This window comes from Triticum dicoccoides, chromosome 3A (assembly GCF_002162155.2).
Source record: "Triticum dicoccoides isolate Atlit2015 ecotype Zavitan chromosome 3A, WEW_v2.0, whole genome shotgun sequence".
Classification (NCBI taxonomy): Eukaryota; Viridiplantae; Streptophyta; class Magnoliopsida; order Poales; family Poaceae; genus Triticum; species Triticum dicoccoides.
In genome coordinates, this window is record NC_041384.1 from 360487250 (window position 1) to 360504411 (window position 17162).

Here is a 17162-nt window from a genome sequence, read left to right on the forward strand (position 1 = left end):
AACTAGATGGTGGAAAGTTGCATGGCAATATATCTCGGAATGGCTATGGAAATGCCATAATAGGTAGGTATGGTGGCTGTTTTGAGGAAGGTATATGGTAGGTGTATGATATCGGCGAAAGTTGCGCGGTATTAGAGTGGCTAGCAAGGGTGGAAGGGTGAGAGTGCGTATGATCCATGGACTCAACATTAGTCATAAAGAACTCATATACTTATTGCAAAAATCTAGAAGTTATCAAAGCAAAGTACTACGCGCATGATCCTAGGGGGATAGATTGGTAGGAAAAGACCATCGCTTGTCCCCGACCGCCACTCATAAGGAAGACAATCAATAAATAAATCATGCTCCGACTTCATCACATAACGGTTCACCATACGTGCATGCTACGGGAATCACAAACTTCAACACAAGTATTCTTTAAATTCACAACTACTCAACTGGCATGACTTTAATATTATCACCTCCATATCTCAAAACAATTATCATGCTTCAATCTTTTCTTAGTATTCAACACACTCAAAAGAAAGTTTCACAAATCTTGAATACCAAGCATATTATTATTAGGCCAATTACCATGCTATTAAGAGACTCTCAAAATAATTTAAGTGAAGCATGAGAGATCAATAGTTTCTTTAAAAAATCCACCACCATGCTCTAAAAGATCTAAGTGAATCACATAGAGCAAAATTATAACGCTCAAAAGATATAAGTGAACCACATTGAGAAAAACTACTTAGCTCAAAAGATATAAGTGAAGCACATAGAGCAAAACTACTTAGCTCAAAAGATATAAGTGAAGCACATAGAGTATTCTATCAAATTTTAATTCATGTATGGCTCTCTCAAAAGGTGTGTACAGCAAGGATGATTGTGGCATACTAACAAACAAAGACACAAATAATACAAGACGCTCCAAGCAAAACACATATCATGTTGGTGAATAAAAATATAGCTCCAAGTAAATTACCGATGGAAGTGGACGAAAGAGGGGATGCCTTCCGGGGCATCCCCAAGCTTTGACTTTTCGGTGTCCTTGGATTATCTTAGGGGTGCCATGTGCATCCCCAAGCTTAGGCTCTTGCCACTCCTTGTTCCATAATCCATCATAAGAATTCACCAAAAACTTGAAAACTTCACAACACAAAACTTAAAGAAGAAAACTCGTGAGCTCCGTTAGCGAAAGAAAACAAAAGACCACTTCAAGGTACTGTAATGAACTCATTATTTATTTATATTAGTGTTAAACCTACTGTATTCCAACTTCTCTATGGATTATAAACTATTTTACTAACCATAGATTCATCAAAATAAGCAAACAACACACGAAAAACAGAATCTGTCAAAAACAGAACAGTCTGTAGTAATCTGTAGTCATCTTAAAAAAGAATTAACTAGATATCACTCTTCAAATAAAAATTCCAGCAGTTCTCGTGAGCGCTGAAGTTTCTGTTTTTTACAGCAAGTTCAACAAGACTTTCCCCAAGTCTTCCCAATGGTTCTACTTGGCACAAACACTAATTAAACACAAAAAACACAACCAAAATAGAGGCTAGATAATTTATTTATTACTAAACAGGAGCAAAAAGCAAGGAATAAAAATAAAATTGCGTTGCTTCCCAACAAGCGCTATCGTTTAACGCCCCTAGCTAGGCATAACAAGTAAGGATAGATCTAGGTATTGCCATCTTTGGTAGGCAATCCATAAGTGGCTCTCATGATAGTTTGATATGGTAATTTTATTTTCTTTCTTGGAAAGTGTTCCAAGCCCTTTTTTAATGGAAATTGAAATCTAATATTCCCTTCCTTCATATCAATAATCGCACCAACCGTTCTAAGGAAAGGTCTACCAAGAATAATAGGGCAAGAAGGATTGCAATCTATATCAAGAACAATGAAATCTACGGGCACATAATTCCTATTTGCAAAAATAAGAACATCATTAATCCTTCACATAGGTTTCTTAATAGTGGAATCTGCAAGATGCAAGTTTAGAGAGCAATCATCAAAATTACGGAAATCTAGTAAATCACACAAAGTCTTGGGAATAGTAGAGACACTAGCACCCAAATCACACAAAGCATAAAACTCATGATCTTTAACTTTAATTTTAATAGTTGGTTCCCACTCATCATAGAGTTTTCTAGGGATAGAAACTTTCAAATCAAGTTTTTCTTCATGAGATTGCATCAAGGCATCAACAATCTGTTCGGTGAAGGCTTTATTTCGACTATAAGCATGTGGAGAATTTAGCATGGATTGCAACAAGGAAATACAATCAATCAAAGAGAAACTTTCATAATTAAATTCCTTCAAATCCAATATAGTGGGTTTAGCAACATCTAGGTTTTTATTTCTTTCAATCCCACTTTCATCAATTTCATCATTAAGATCTAAATACTCCGAATTTTTAGAACGCCTTCTAGGTAAAGGAAGATCATATTCAGTTTCATCAAGATTCATATTGCGAAACAAAGATTTAATAGGAGACACATCAATAACTTTTAGATCTTCATCTTGATTTTCATAGGAATTGGAAGAACACGCTTTAATAAAGGCATCTTTGGAAGCACGCATCCTAGCGGTTCTTTCTTTACACTCATCAATTGAAATTCAAATGGATTTAAGAGACTCATTAATATCATGCTTAGGTGGAATAGATCTAAGTTTCGAAGCATCAACATCAAGAGCAATTCTATCAATGTTCCTAGCCAAATCATCAATCTTAAGCAATTTTTATTCAATCATAGCATTAAAATTCTTTTGCGAAGAAATAAATTCTTTAATATTAGATTCAAAATCAGAGGTCATCTGTTAGGACCCTGATTCTAAGTCACATCGATCTAGCCTGTAACACCTTATATCACTTTGCGGCCTCGCGCACGGTATTCCCACGGGTGTCGCCTTACCATGGCCCGGGACCGTTTGCGCCTTTTGGCTCACGTATATGATAGTGTCGTTAGCATCCATATGACAGAGAACCCAGGCCGACATGGCTAGTCGTGAACCCAAAGCGGCACCAACCTATGGGGACAGGCATACATGAATCACATCGAGCATATCGGTCAACAGCATGTGAATCCGGGCTGTAGCACTGGGCTAACAGGACTCCGGGAACCCGGGCTGTAGCAGGATAGGAAGGACTCCGGATGTCACCACGTGGCATATCCCCAAAGGGACAGACACAGGAACAAAGTGAAACACATGCCGGCCAGTCAAGTGTCTTGAGCAGTAGTGCTGGGCTAGCAGGACTCCGGTGAACCGGGCTGTAGCGGACTACTATGGCTCATGGAAGCACTAAACTACATTTCCCCATAAAAGAGGCTGCCAAGGATAACAACTAGATTGTCGGACCCCACACATACCAAGCATTTCAATCATACACACAATATGCTCGATATGTGTAAATACAACATGGCATCACAACATAACTCTACGACTCAAATATTTATTCATTAGGTTTCGAGGAGCGAGATATTACAAACATGGGTCTCATGACCCAACAATCATAGCATACGAATCAAAGAACATGCGGAAGCTTAACATGTCTGAGTACAGACATCTACAAATGAAAAAGGCTAAGAATCCTGACTATCTACCAGATCCTGCCGAGGGCACAAGATCGTAGCTGAGGTAGCAAGCTAAACGTCGAAGCCCACACGGAACTACTAGCGAGACTGACGTCTCTCTACAAAAAATAAATTAAGCAAACATGAGTACAAATGTACTCAGCAAGACTTACATCAGAACTAACTACATATGCATCGGTATCAACAAAGGGGTTGGTGGAGTTTAACTGCAGCAAGCCAGTTTTAACTCAGTGGCTAACCTAAACTACGACTGCAAGCAACTCTTTGAGGTGGCGCACACGAGTCCACATATTCACCATATCAATACACCACTATGGATCCGCTCCCGTCTCCCTACGAGAAGGCCATCCATAGCACTCATGCTTATCTTGCGAGTTTTAGAGTATCCACTTTCACTTGTCTATGAACTATGCAAGGTGTCCAAGTTTCCATATCCGAGGAATCCAGCTATTCGAATAGATAATGATAACCCTGCAGGGGTGTACTTCTTCACACATCCTCCCACCACTTATCACCATATACACGTCATGTATCTTGGCAACCTTCAAGCAGAAGCCTGGCAAGGGTGTCGGCCACGGCCTACCTAAACACTCAAGTCTGTAGTCCAGGTTTATCGCCTATCCAGGTTCCATCCGCAGGGAGTCCGGCCGAGGTTTCCACATACGGCCCCGAACAATGTGAACAGGGTTCCCGAGACACCAAACGGGCGCCCGGTACACCATGCCACGGTGTATCTACCGCATCATAGCCCACCCCTAGGGTCAGCGCTACGCACGGCCGCCAACACATAACCTACAAACACCAGAAACTAGTTGCAACTCCTGGACTGAGTACTACGGTGATTAAGAAGCCGAGAGGGTCAATTAAGGATCCCAATGAGTGGTAGTAGTTGTTCATGGATCACAGACACAGAACTCAGTTCCTGAGGACGGTTTCAATGAGACAACCCACCATGTACTCCTACATGGCCTCTCACCGCTACCTTTACCAAATCTTGTTCACACACTTAGCTCACACACAGTAGGACATGTTCACACACCTCTGATTCATCCCCGATGAATCAGACCTGACACAACTCTATGCAATAGCAGGCATGACAAACAAGCATGAATGAGTAGGCACATCAGGGCTCAAACAACTCCTATTCATGCTAGTGGGTTTCATCTATTTACTGTGGCAATGACAGGTCATGCAAAGGATAAAGGGGTTCAGCTACCGCAGCAACTAACAGATGAATCGTTGTTGTCCTAATGCAGTAAAAGAGAGTAGGAGCAAGAGAGTGGGATTGTATCAGAATGAACAAGGGGGATTTGCTTGCCTGGAACTTCTGAAGATATCATTGGGTCTTCATCAGTGTCAACGATCACAGCGTCGGTACAGTGTCTATCGAGAGGGGACAACCACGGGCACAACATGATGCATGATAATGACATGGCAATATGTTGTTGATTGAGCTAATGCAACTAGCAACACAATTAAATGAAGTTGGTTTGAACTCAAAGTTCAAATTCAGACTCCACATGAGGTTATTTAAATACCATTCATTTGATTTGTCCTAAACAGTGGCCTTAAGTTGTTTTAACATGCATGAAAATGGTACAGATGGATAGATTGGATTTTTCTGATAATTTTTCATATATAATTTATTTCATTTGGAGTTACTGTTGATTTTCTATGATTTTTAGAAGTTTTGCTAATTTTCTGGAATTTTATGGATTATTTACATCCAGAAAATCATTAATGACATCAGGATTGTGTCACTACTGCGTCATCAGGTCAGCCGAATTGACCAGGGTCAAACCTGATTGGTGGGACCCGCGTGTCATTGACACAGGGACTAACCCACGGTCAAATCCAGCGCTGACTGGGGTTTGACCCTGTGGTGGGGCCCGCTGTCAGTGTCTGCTAGGCTGCTAATTGGGGGATTAGCCGCTAATAATGCTGCCACGTCATCTTCGTCGGACTTAGGCCAGTGACGACCAGATCGGCGGCGGAAGTTCGCCGGAAACCTGCTACGGGGCTCAGTTTTGCACGTAGTTTGCATCTACGGGTAGGTGAAGGTGCGCCGCATCCAACCACATAGGCCGTTGGTCGCGGGGTGGCTGGTAACGCCGTCGGCGGGGAGCTTGGCAGCGGCCGGAGCGACGGGCTCGAGCGGGACGAGGCTAGGGTGCACGGCGAGAGGCTTGGGCGGTGGCGTTCGCTTCCTGGGGGGCTGCTGAGTACGCAGACGCGCTCGGCTTCGGGTGAATCAAGCTCTAGGCTCGGCGGCGACATGGATGGCGGCGGGAAGCTCACGGGTGCGGTGGCGAGTACAGCTAGGGGACGAATGAGCGAGGGAGAACAGGGGGGAAAGGCGGCGGGGCTCACAGCACGTCGTTTGGCGGTGTCGGATGGCTCGGGGAAGCATCGGAGCAAGCGGGTGGCGAAGGGGATCTCCGGCGACCCGAGGAGGAAGAAGGGGTCGAGGACGTTGTCACGGAGCTCCTGGCGGCTCATTTTATTTCCTCTCTGTTTTGATTTAGTTTTATCCACTAAATCATTTTCATAAATTCTGTAGGTTATTATATGGCTTGCTAAAAAAAATATATAAAGCCACTCGCAAACTTCCAGAATTATTGAAGTTATATTTAATATATATTAAATATAAATCCAAAGCAAATAATTATTGGATTAATTCAAATGGCCGAAATAAATGTTTCTGAGCTCATAAAAATATTGGTTCGAATTTTAGCTCTTGCCAATAATTCTATGGAATAACAAGAACATTTTATTGGACACATTTGAGAAGATTTTTAAAGTTGGTTATTTTTGAACTGATTTCTGAGGGTTTCAACAAACCTCAGTTCAACTTTCAGAAATTAGACATGATGCATGGATGCTCTCTTATGCAACTATTGCAAACAATTCTAGGGCTGTGACAACTCACCCCCACTAAACAAGAATCTCGTCCCGAGATTGAAGCGTAGGGTAAGATGAAGGGGGACACAAACTTAACCCAATCTTCACGATCCAAGTTGCACTTCATAAGAACATTGATTCGATCACCATCTTTGTCTCGATGTCTTGCTCTGAGAACTCCAACCAACATGACAACGAGAGGGAAGGTGAAACTCTAGAAGGATCAATCTTCTCGAAGATCGAACAACTCAGGATCAACTCATGGAGTGAGACATAGGAACATCTCTCCAATTGAGACACAAAGTTCACATCAGGGTGATGGAAATCAGACGACGAGGATTCAAGTTGGTAGGTAGCAATTCCACACTTGAGTAAGGTGGTGCAAGGTTTCAAAGTTGTGAGGAGATAATTGTCATGAACCCATAACAGGGTACCTCGGAGAAGGTACTCGTTTAACTGTTCCCTTAAGTGGCAAAAAGAATTACTTTTGATCCATAAATCACTGAAACTCTTCATACTAGCTTAAGGAAATTTACAATTGATCGTTTGAAATAGCTCGAAGAAATGGCATACTCGGACTAGGATGGATGATGTGGACTACCTTGTTGAAGAAAACGCGATGGATGATTTGCTTATCATCGGAAATGGATGGAACCCGTGGTAGGACCACTTTGAAGATGATCCTGGTCAGTAATTACTGAGAAGGGTAGTCTGTAGTAGGATGACACAATGGCGGTGCAAGCTGGGAACAAAATGCAAATGTTGGGAATGATTCTACTAACTGGGGAGAAACCGAACAGTAGAGAGAGATTCCACTGTTTGAAAGGTTATGGCATAATCGAAGAAACTGAGAACGGATCCCAGTTAATGCTGACGATAAATCCTAGTGCTTACGCGTGCTCTCAAGAACTTGAGCATTTCCGTATTCATCAAGGTTTTACCAATATCCATGTCAAGGATCCTGGCAACACAACATGCTACCATGATGAGTAATGGTAGAAGATGCAGATGCAAAGAAAGATAACACTTTCTCAGATTTCACCTTAGCGAGGCCAAGGGATCAAAATCTGGATGATCGACCGAGAGACATTTATCGCTCCGCTTCTAATGTTCTCCTTGATGTGCTAGCCTAACCCATTCATTGAAATGGTTTGGTATCTAGAACATCAAGTAGCAGGTCAGACTCCGGGAGCTCAGGAATCCATAAGGAATAACTACTAGAGTAAATCCTACGTAATCCTTATGGGGAGGTGGCCAACTTACTCAATCAAGATACTACAATAATAGGTCTTCCGACTGGGTGTGTTGGCCACGACATCCACTTTACCAAGTTACAGAGAGACCAATTTTATAGCTCTTGGGAAAACGTCCCAACCATCACATCTGCCCGAGATTCAGATCTAGTTGGTGTCAGGATATTCCAGACTCATCGAGTCTAGAAAGAAATGAAAGTTTGCAACACAAATCGACGAGATGACATTGCGAGATTCTCAGGAAATGGACTATGGTAGTAAGCTCCAAAACATGAGCTGGTTCTGCTAAACACATGTGAACACGCTGTCCCAGACAAGCATGACCACATGGTGGTCTTACAATGAAACACTACCGAGTCCTGGTTGGGAACCATCATCAAGGATATCAAAGTCCTTGCATAAGTCATATGATTAGCTCTTATGGAGAACTTCTTCTCCCTGAATAAGTCAATCAGTGGCTTGGTGTGCTAGGGATACGTATGGAATGAAGATGATCAGTCTATCAGACCATAGAATACTTCGCACATGCATGGTTGACTTGGGATGATTCCAGAGGAACAGAAACAAGCTTTCTCGAACTCACGGTGACAACTTACATCAACACACATGAAATAGAGGAAGTCACTTCTTACACCAACATATGCTTCATGAACGGGACACGAAGGCATTGCTTACAAGTTTTCAACACTAGGTTGATGTTCAACATGAATCATGGGGGAGACAAAATGCTGTTGATGAGCTCAACAACAACTCATTGGAATTTCCACATCACTGGACTTCCACCATCATGTGAACACGGTGATAGCATTGGTCAGACCAAAAGATGTAATGGTGTATTCTCGAGGGATCAACCACGAGTAAGACAACATTACGAACATCGTTGGTTCTGATTTGACTTGACGATGGCCCATACTCAAGTCAAAGTTTTGACAAGACAATAGATCCAACAACTAATCACGAGGACCAATTGGTGAAGATATCATCTTTCTTCAACACACACAAACACAAAGATATCCCTTCAGAAAGAACCAAATTCGACAAAGCCTTGTATCTACCAACTCTCCAAGTTGTTGTTTAGCTTAACCAACTAGCTCAGGGGTACCCAACATAGATTCTTGGAGAAGGGGTGGTTTATCAGAAACCAACTTGATCACGTACTCAACATAGCGGTCACGTGAACCTGGTAATACTTCCGAGAAGATATTCGGAACATCACGAACCACTGATATGTTACTATGCTCGAGAACAATCTTGCTTTCGAGGCAAGATGATATGATAAAATAAGAAAGGGGTTGAATAATCCTAACTCATTGATCGAAGAGTGCACCAGAAATAAGGACTAGGTAGGACGATCAACCTTAGGGTGATAATTCAATAATCTACACACTAAGAATGATATTAATGTCCATTAACTACCAAGCAGCAGAGTTGCTAGGAGTATTTATTTCACACATCATAGTTCACTTGCCGGCATTCCGGTTGCAACAACACGGGACCGAGGAATGAAAAATGATGGCAAGAAATATCACTGCATCAAGAATTCATAAGAGATGGTGCAATTCTCACGATATTCTTGACATAAAGTGGGTAATACTTCAGGGTAGAACAGAATCAAAAGCTTGATTGCATTTGATCTGCGGAATACAACTGCTTTGACCCAATCTTAGAAATGGATGAGCTACTGGAGCTTGTTTCTCCTAGTCATTCTGGAATAGAATGGGTTGACGGACCACAAGAATAATAAGCATTGATAGACACAGATGCACAATTACTCCTGACTATCAATTGAATGACGATGGTTGGAATACAAATGAAGAGGGACAACTCAAGAGGATGTATATCTTTCTGAGTTGTGGATGCATAGATTAATATGTCGAACCAAGTTGAACAGGTTTCTTCCAGATAACCCATGCAGGAAGGTAGAACTAGCAGAATCACAATTATGAATGGAGAACTCCTCACGAGTACTCTGATTGTGATATTTTGGTTCAAAGAACTTCTGCCTTAATGGTTCATGGTATTTGGAAGATAGAAATACCACGGACCTCAAGGACTGTCGCAAAGGTTACTAATATCCTAAAGGAACTAGCAACACTATCAACATGAGGTAAGTAGGGTGAACCTTGGGTTCAAGAACCCAGAATCAGAATACCTACTACTAAATGGCATCACGGGATGCTTTCGAGAATGGTGGCCAGAATCATCACACCAGAACACAAAACATGGCTAGATTACTAGGTGACTCCCTAAAACACCTAGGGTCATAATAATAGCTCCAACATATATGTCGAGGCAACAGAGTACCTCAACTCACCGATTAGTGTGATTAATCTGCCCCAAATGGACATCAGGAACAAGAGGAAGGGGTTTGCAAATGCATTAGACTACTTAGAAACCTGGGATGACTCAGACAGCATAACGGCTGTAAATGCTTAGAAAAAGATTTGAGATATTCACAAGGATTTGCATAGTCACTTAACAACACAATATCAAGGTTCTGAGGCCAACTAAGAACATACAGAAGTAATAGAAACTGGACTAAGACTTGAATCCATCAATCCTACAAGTCTACGGATTAGTAACACGTGATCCTGATAGAAAGATGAGAAGCCTAGTTCTTAATCCCCGTAGAAAGGAAGAGGTTGACTCATATCAGAAGGGCATAGGGTAAAGGAGTAAAAAAGAGCCTTACGTTCCCTTCCACAATCAATTCCTCTACATAACTAAAGCATTTCTAGACACAACTTCGAACAGTTTGGCTTGGTAATCCTATAGGCAGTCAGGCTTTGATACCAACGCTGTCAGGACCCCGATTCTAGGTCACATCGATCTAGCCTGTAACACCTTATATCACTTTGCAGCCTCACGCACGGTATTCCCACGGGTGTCGCCTTACCATAGCCCAGGACCATTTGCGCCTTTTGGCTCACGTATATGATAGTGTCGCTAGCATCCATATGACAGAGAACCCGGGCCGACATGGCTAGTCGTGAACCCAAAGCGGCACCAACCTATGGGGACAGGCATACATGAATCACATCGAGCATGTTGGTCAGCAGCGTGTGAATCCGGGCTATAGCACTGGGCTAACAGGACTTCGGGAACCCGGGCTGTAGCAGGCTAGGAAGGACTCCGGATGTCACCGCGTGGCATTTACCCGAAGGGACAGACACAGGAACAAAGTGAAACACATGCCGGCCAGTCAAGTGTCCTGAGCAGTAGTGCTGGGCTAGCAGGACTCCGGTGAACTGGGCTGTAGCGGACTACTATGGCTCATGGAAGCACTAAACTACATTTCCCCATAAGAGAGGCTTCCAAGGATAAACAACTAGATTGTCGGATCCCACACATACCAAGCATTTCAATCATACACACAATATGCTCGATATGTGTAAATACAACATGCCATCAGAACATAACTCTACGACTCAAGTATTTATTCATTAGGCCTTGAGGAGCGAGATATTACAAACATGGATCTGATGACCCAACAATCATAGCATACAAATCAAAGCACATGCTAAAGCTTAATATGTCTGAGTACAAACATCTACAAATGAAAAAGGCTAAGAAGCCTGACTATCTACCAGATCCTGCTGAGGGCACAAGATCGTAGCTGAGGTAGCAAGCTAAACGTCGAAGCCCACACGGAACTACTAGCGAGACTGACGTCTCTCTGCAAAACATAAATTAAGCAAACATGAGTACAAATGTACTCAGCAAGACATACATCAGAACTAACTACATATGCATCGGTATCAACAAAGGGGGTGGTGGAGTTTAACAGCAGCAAGCCAGCTTTAACTCAGTGGCTAACCTGAACTACGACTGCAAGCAACTCTTTGAGGTGGCGCACAAGAGTCCACATATTCACCATATCAATACACCACTATGGATCCGCTCCCGTCTCCCTACGAGAAGGCCATCCATAGCACTCACGCTTATCTTGCAAGTTTTAGAGTATCCACTTTCACTTGTCTGTGAACTATGCAAGGGGTCCAAGTTTCCATATCCGAGGAATCCGGCTATTCGAATAGATAATGATAACCCTGCAGGGGTGTACTTCTTCACACACGCTCCCACCACTTATCACCATATACACGTCATGTATCTCGGCAACCTTCAAGCGGAAGCCTGGCGAGGGTGTCGGCCACGGCCTACCTAAACACTCAAGTCTGTAGTCCAGGTTTATCGCCTATCCAGGTTCCATCCGCAGGGAGTCCGGACGAGGTTTCCACATACGGCCCCGAACGATGTGAACAGGGTTCCCGAGACACCAAACGGGCACCTGGTACACCGTGGCATGGTGTATCTACCGCATCATAGCCCACCCCTAGGGTCAGCGCTACGCACGGCCGCCAACACATAACCTACAAACACCAGAAACTAGTTGCAACTCTTGGACAGAGTACTAGGGTGATTAAGAAGCCGAGAGGGTCAATTAAGGATCCCAATGAGTGGTAGTAGCTGTTCATGGATCACTGACACAGAACTCAGTTCCTGAGGACAGTTTCAATGAGACAACCCACCATGTACTCCTACATGGCCTCTCACCGCTACCTTTAAAAATCATGTTCAACACTTAGCTCACACACAGTAGGACATGTTCACACACCTCCGATTCATCCCCGATGAATCATACCTGACACAACTCTATGCAATAGCAGGCATGACAAACAAGCATGAATGAGTAGGCACATCAGGGCTCAAACAACTTCTACTCATGCTAGTGGGTTTCATCTATTTACTGTGGCAATGACAAGTCATGCAAAGGATAAAGGGGTTCAGCTACCGCAGCAACTAACAGATGAATCGTTGTTGTCCTAATGCAGTAAAAGAGAGCAGAAGCGAGAGAGTGGGATTGTATTAGAATGAACAAGGGGGATTTACTTGCCTGGCACTTCTGAAGATATCATTGGGTCTTCATCAGTGTCAACGATCACAGCGTCGGTACAACGTCTATCAAGAGGGGACAACCACCGGCAACAGAGAAGGAACACAATCAATGCAATGCACAACATGATGCATGATAATGACATGGCAATATGTTGTTGATTGAGCTAATGCAACTAGCAACACAATTAAATGAAGTTGGTTTGAACCCAAAGTTCAAATTCAGACTCCACATGTGGTTATTTAAATACCATTCAATTGATTTGTCCTAAACCGTGGCCTTAAGTTGTTCTAACATGCATGAAAATGGTACAGATGGATAGATTGGATTTTTCTGATAATTTTTCATATATAATTTATTTCATTTGGAGTTACGGTTGATTTTCTATGATTTTTAGAAGCTTTGCTAATTTTCTGGAATTTTCTGGATTATTTACATCTAGAAAATCATTAATGACATCAAGATTGTGTCACTACTGCGTCAGCAGGTTAGCCGAATTGACCAGGGTCAAACCTGACTAGTGGGACCCGCGTGTCATTGACACAGGGACTAACCCACGGTCAAATCCATCGCTGACTGGGGTTTGACCCTATGGTGGGGCCCGCTGTCAGTGTCTGCTAGGCTGCTAATTGGGGGATTAGCCGCTAATAACGTCGCCACGTCATCTTCGTCGGACTTAGGCCGGTGACGACCAGATCGGCGGTGGAATTTCGCCGGAAACCTGCTACGGGGCTCGGTTTTGCGCGTAGTTTGCATCTACGGGTAGCTGAAGGTGCGCGGCATCTAACCGCGTAGGCCGTTGGTCGCGGGGTGGATAGTAACACCGTCGGCGGGGAGCTTGGCGGCGGCCGGAGCCAAGGGCTCAAGCGGGACGAGGCTAGGGTGCACGGCGGGAGGCTTGGGTGGTGGCGTTCGCTTCCTGGGGGGCTGCTGAGCACGCAGATGTGCTCGACTTCGGGTGAATCGAGCTCTAGGCTCGGTAGTGACATGGATGGCGGCGGGAAGCTCACGGGTGCGGTGGCAAGTACGTCTAGGGGACGAACGAGCGAGGGAGAACAGGGGGGAAAGGCGGCGGGGCACACAGCGTGTCGTTTGGCGGTGTCGGATGGCTTGGGGAAGCGTCGGAGCAAGCGGGCGGCGAAGGGGATCTCCGGTGACCCGAGGAGGAAGAAGGGGTCGGGGACGTCGTCACAGAGCTCCTGGTGGCTCATGGCTTGGTGCAGAGGATGCAGGGGTCGAGGTGGGGCTCGTGGCATATCCGGATGGGCGTGGGGAGGTCGGTGGCCGCGGTGGTGCACGTCGGCGGCGACGAGCTCCGCTCGATCGCGAGAAAGAGAGAGAGAGAGCAGAGAGGGGAGTGAGGTCTAGGGAGAGGAGGGGAAGCGAGAGGGAGCGATGGGCGTCTCCGTGGCACATCTGGAGGGCCGGGGTCGTGCGGCTGAAGCAGGAGGTGGCAAGGCGTCGTCGGCGCGCTCGCCACGCACCTGCCTGTCCTCCTGGCAGGAGGAAGAAGACCACTCAGCCCCTGGTGGGCTGGGCCTCTTCTGTCAGGTAAGGCCCAGGTACTCCCTCCTTCTCTGTTTTCTATTTTAATTACTGTTTTCTATTTTATTTCCTCTCTGTTTTGATTTAGTTTTATCCACTAACTCATTTTCATAAATTCTGTAGGTTATTATGTGGCTTGCTAAAATATATATAAAGCCACTCACAAACTTCTAGAATTATTGAAGTTATATTTAATATATATTAAATATAAATCCAAAGCAAATAATTATTGGATTAATTCAAATGGCCAAAATAAATGTTTCTGAGCTCATAAAAATATTGGTTTGAATTTTAGCTCTTGCCAATAATTCTATGGAATAACAAGAACATTTTATTGGACTCATTTGAGAAGATTTTTAAAGTTGGTTATTTTTGAACTGATTTATGAGGGTTTCAACAAACCTCAATTCAACTTTCAGAAATTAGACATGATGCATGGATGCTCTCTTATGCAACTATTGCAAACAATTCTAGGGCTGTGACAGCATCTTATTCTAATTTCCATAAGAGTTGTTGTAGGAATTCCCATAATTATTAGAAGGATTACTAGGATATGGCCTAGGATTAAAATTCCCTCTATAAGCGTTGTTACCAAAAGTATTCCTACCAACAAAATTTACATCCATAGATTCATTGTTATTCTCAATCAAAGTGGACAAAGGCATATCATTAGGATCAGAAGAAGCACTCTTAGTAGCAAATAATTTCATAAGTTCATCCATCTTTCCACTCAACACGTTAATTTCTTCTATCGCATGCACTTTTTATTAGATGATCTTTCAGTGTGCCATTGAGAATAATTAACCATAATATTATCTAGGAGTTTAGTAGCATCTCCTAAAGTGATTTCCATAAAAGTGCCTCCCGCGGCCGAATCTAAAAGATTTCTAGAAGCAAAATTCAATCCGGCATAAAAATTCTGTATAATCATCCATAAATTCAAACCATGAGTAGGGCAATTACGTATCATTAATTTCATTCTCTCCTAAGCTTGTGCAACATGTTCATGATCAAGTTTTTAAAGTTCATAATATCGTTTCTAAGGGAGATGATCTTAGCTGGAGGAAAATACTTAGAGATAAAAGCATCTTTGCACTTGTTACATGAATCAATACTATTTTTAGGCAAAGACGAAAACCAATCTTTAGCACGATCTCTAAGCGAAAAAGGAAATAGCTTCAATTTAACGACATAATTATCGACATCTTTTTTCTTTTGCATATCACATAAATCAACGAAGCTATTCAGATGAGTAGCGGTGAATTGATCTTTCATAACAAGATTCAACAAAGCAGTATTAATTTCACAAGATTCAGCATCGGTAAGAGGAGCAATTGGAGTGCTAAGGAAATCATTATTATTGGTATTGGTGAAGTCACTCAATTTAGTATTATCTTGAGCCATCGCGACAAACAAGCAATCTAACACACGAGCAAACAAGAGGAAACGGGCAAAAGAGGCAAATAGAGAGGGAGGACAGAGAGAGAGAGGGCGAATAAAACGGCAAGGGTGAAGTGGGGGAGAGGAAAACGAAAGGCAAATGGCAAATAATGTAATGCGAGAGATAGAGATTGTGATGGGTACCTGGTATGTTGACTTTTGCATAGACTCCCCGGCAACGGCACCAGAAATCCTTCTTGCTAAGTCTTGAGCTTGCGATGGTTTTCCCCGAAGAGGAAGGGATGATGCAACAGAGTAGCGTAAGTATTTCCCTCAGTTTTTGAGAACCAAGGTATCAATCCAGCAGGAGGCCACGCTCAAGTCCCTCGTACCTGCACAAAACAATAGCTACTCGCAACCAACGCGATTAGGGGTTGTCAATCCCTTCACGGTCACCTACGAGAGTGAGATCTAATAGATATAATATTTTTGGTATTTTTGATATAAAGACACAAAGTAAAAAGTAAAGGCAAAGTAAAAAGAAAAGCAAGATTAAAGTGATGGAGATTGATATGATGAGAATAGACTCGGGGCCATAGGTTTCACTAGTGGCTTCTCTCAAGAGCATAAGTATTCTACGGTGGGTGAACAAATTATTGTTGACCAATTGACAGAATTGAGCATAATTATGAGAATATCTAGGCATGATCATGTATATAGGCATCACGTCCGTGACAAGTAGACCGAAACAATTCTGCATCTACTACTATTACTCCACTCATCAACCGCTATCCAGCATGCATCTAGAGTATTAAGTTTAGAAACAGAGTAACGCCTTAAGCAAGATGACATGATGTAGAGAGATAATTTCATGCAATATGAAATAAACCCCATCTTGTTATCCTTGATGGCAACAATGCAATACGTGCCTTGCTGCCCCTTCTGTCACCGGGAAAGGACAGCGCAAGATCGAACCCAAAGCTAAGCACTTCTCCCATGGCAAGAACTTCCAATCTAGTTGGCCAAACCAAACCTTTAATTCCAAGAGACTTGCAAAGATAACCAATCATGCATAAAAGAATTCAGAGAAGATTCAAATATTATTCATAGATAGACTTTATCATAAACCCACAATTCATCGATCTCAACAAACACACTGCAAAAAGAAGATTACATTGAATAGATCTCCACAAGAGAGGGGGAGAACTTTGTATTGAGATTCAAAGAGAGAGAAGAAGACATCTAGCTACTAACTATGGACCCGAAGGTCTGAGGTAAACTACTCACACTTCATCGGAGGGGCTAGGATGATGTAGAAGCCCTCCGTGATGACGGCCCTCTTCCGGCGGAGCTGCGGAACAGGCCCCAAGATGGGATCTCATGGATACAGAAAGTTGCAGTGGTGGAATTAGGTTTTTGGCTCCTGTTCTGATCGTTTGGGGGTACGTAGGTATATATAGGAGGAAGGAGTACGTCGGTGGAGCACCAAGGGGCCCACGAGGCAGGGGGCGCGCCCTAGGGGGGGCGCCCCCACCCTCGTGACCTCCTCTTTGATCCCTTGCAGTAGGGTCCAAGTCTCATGGATCACGTTCGGTGAGAAAA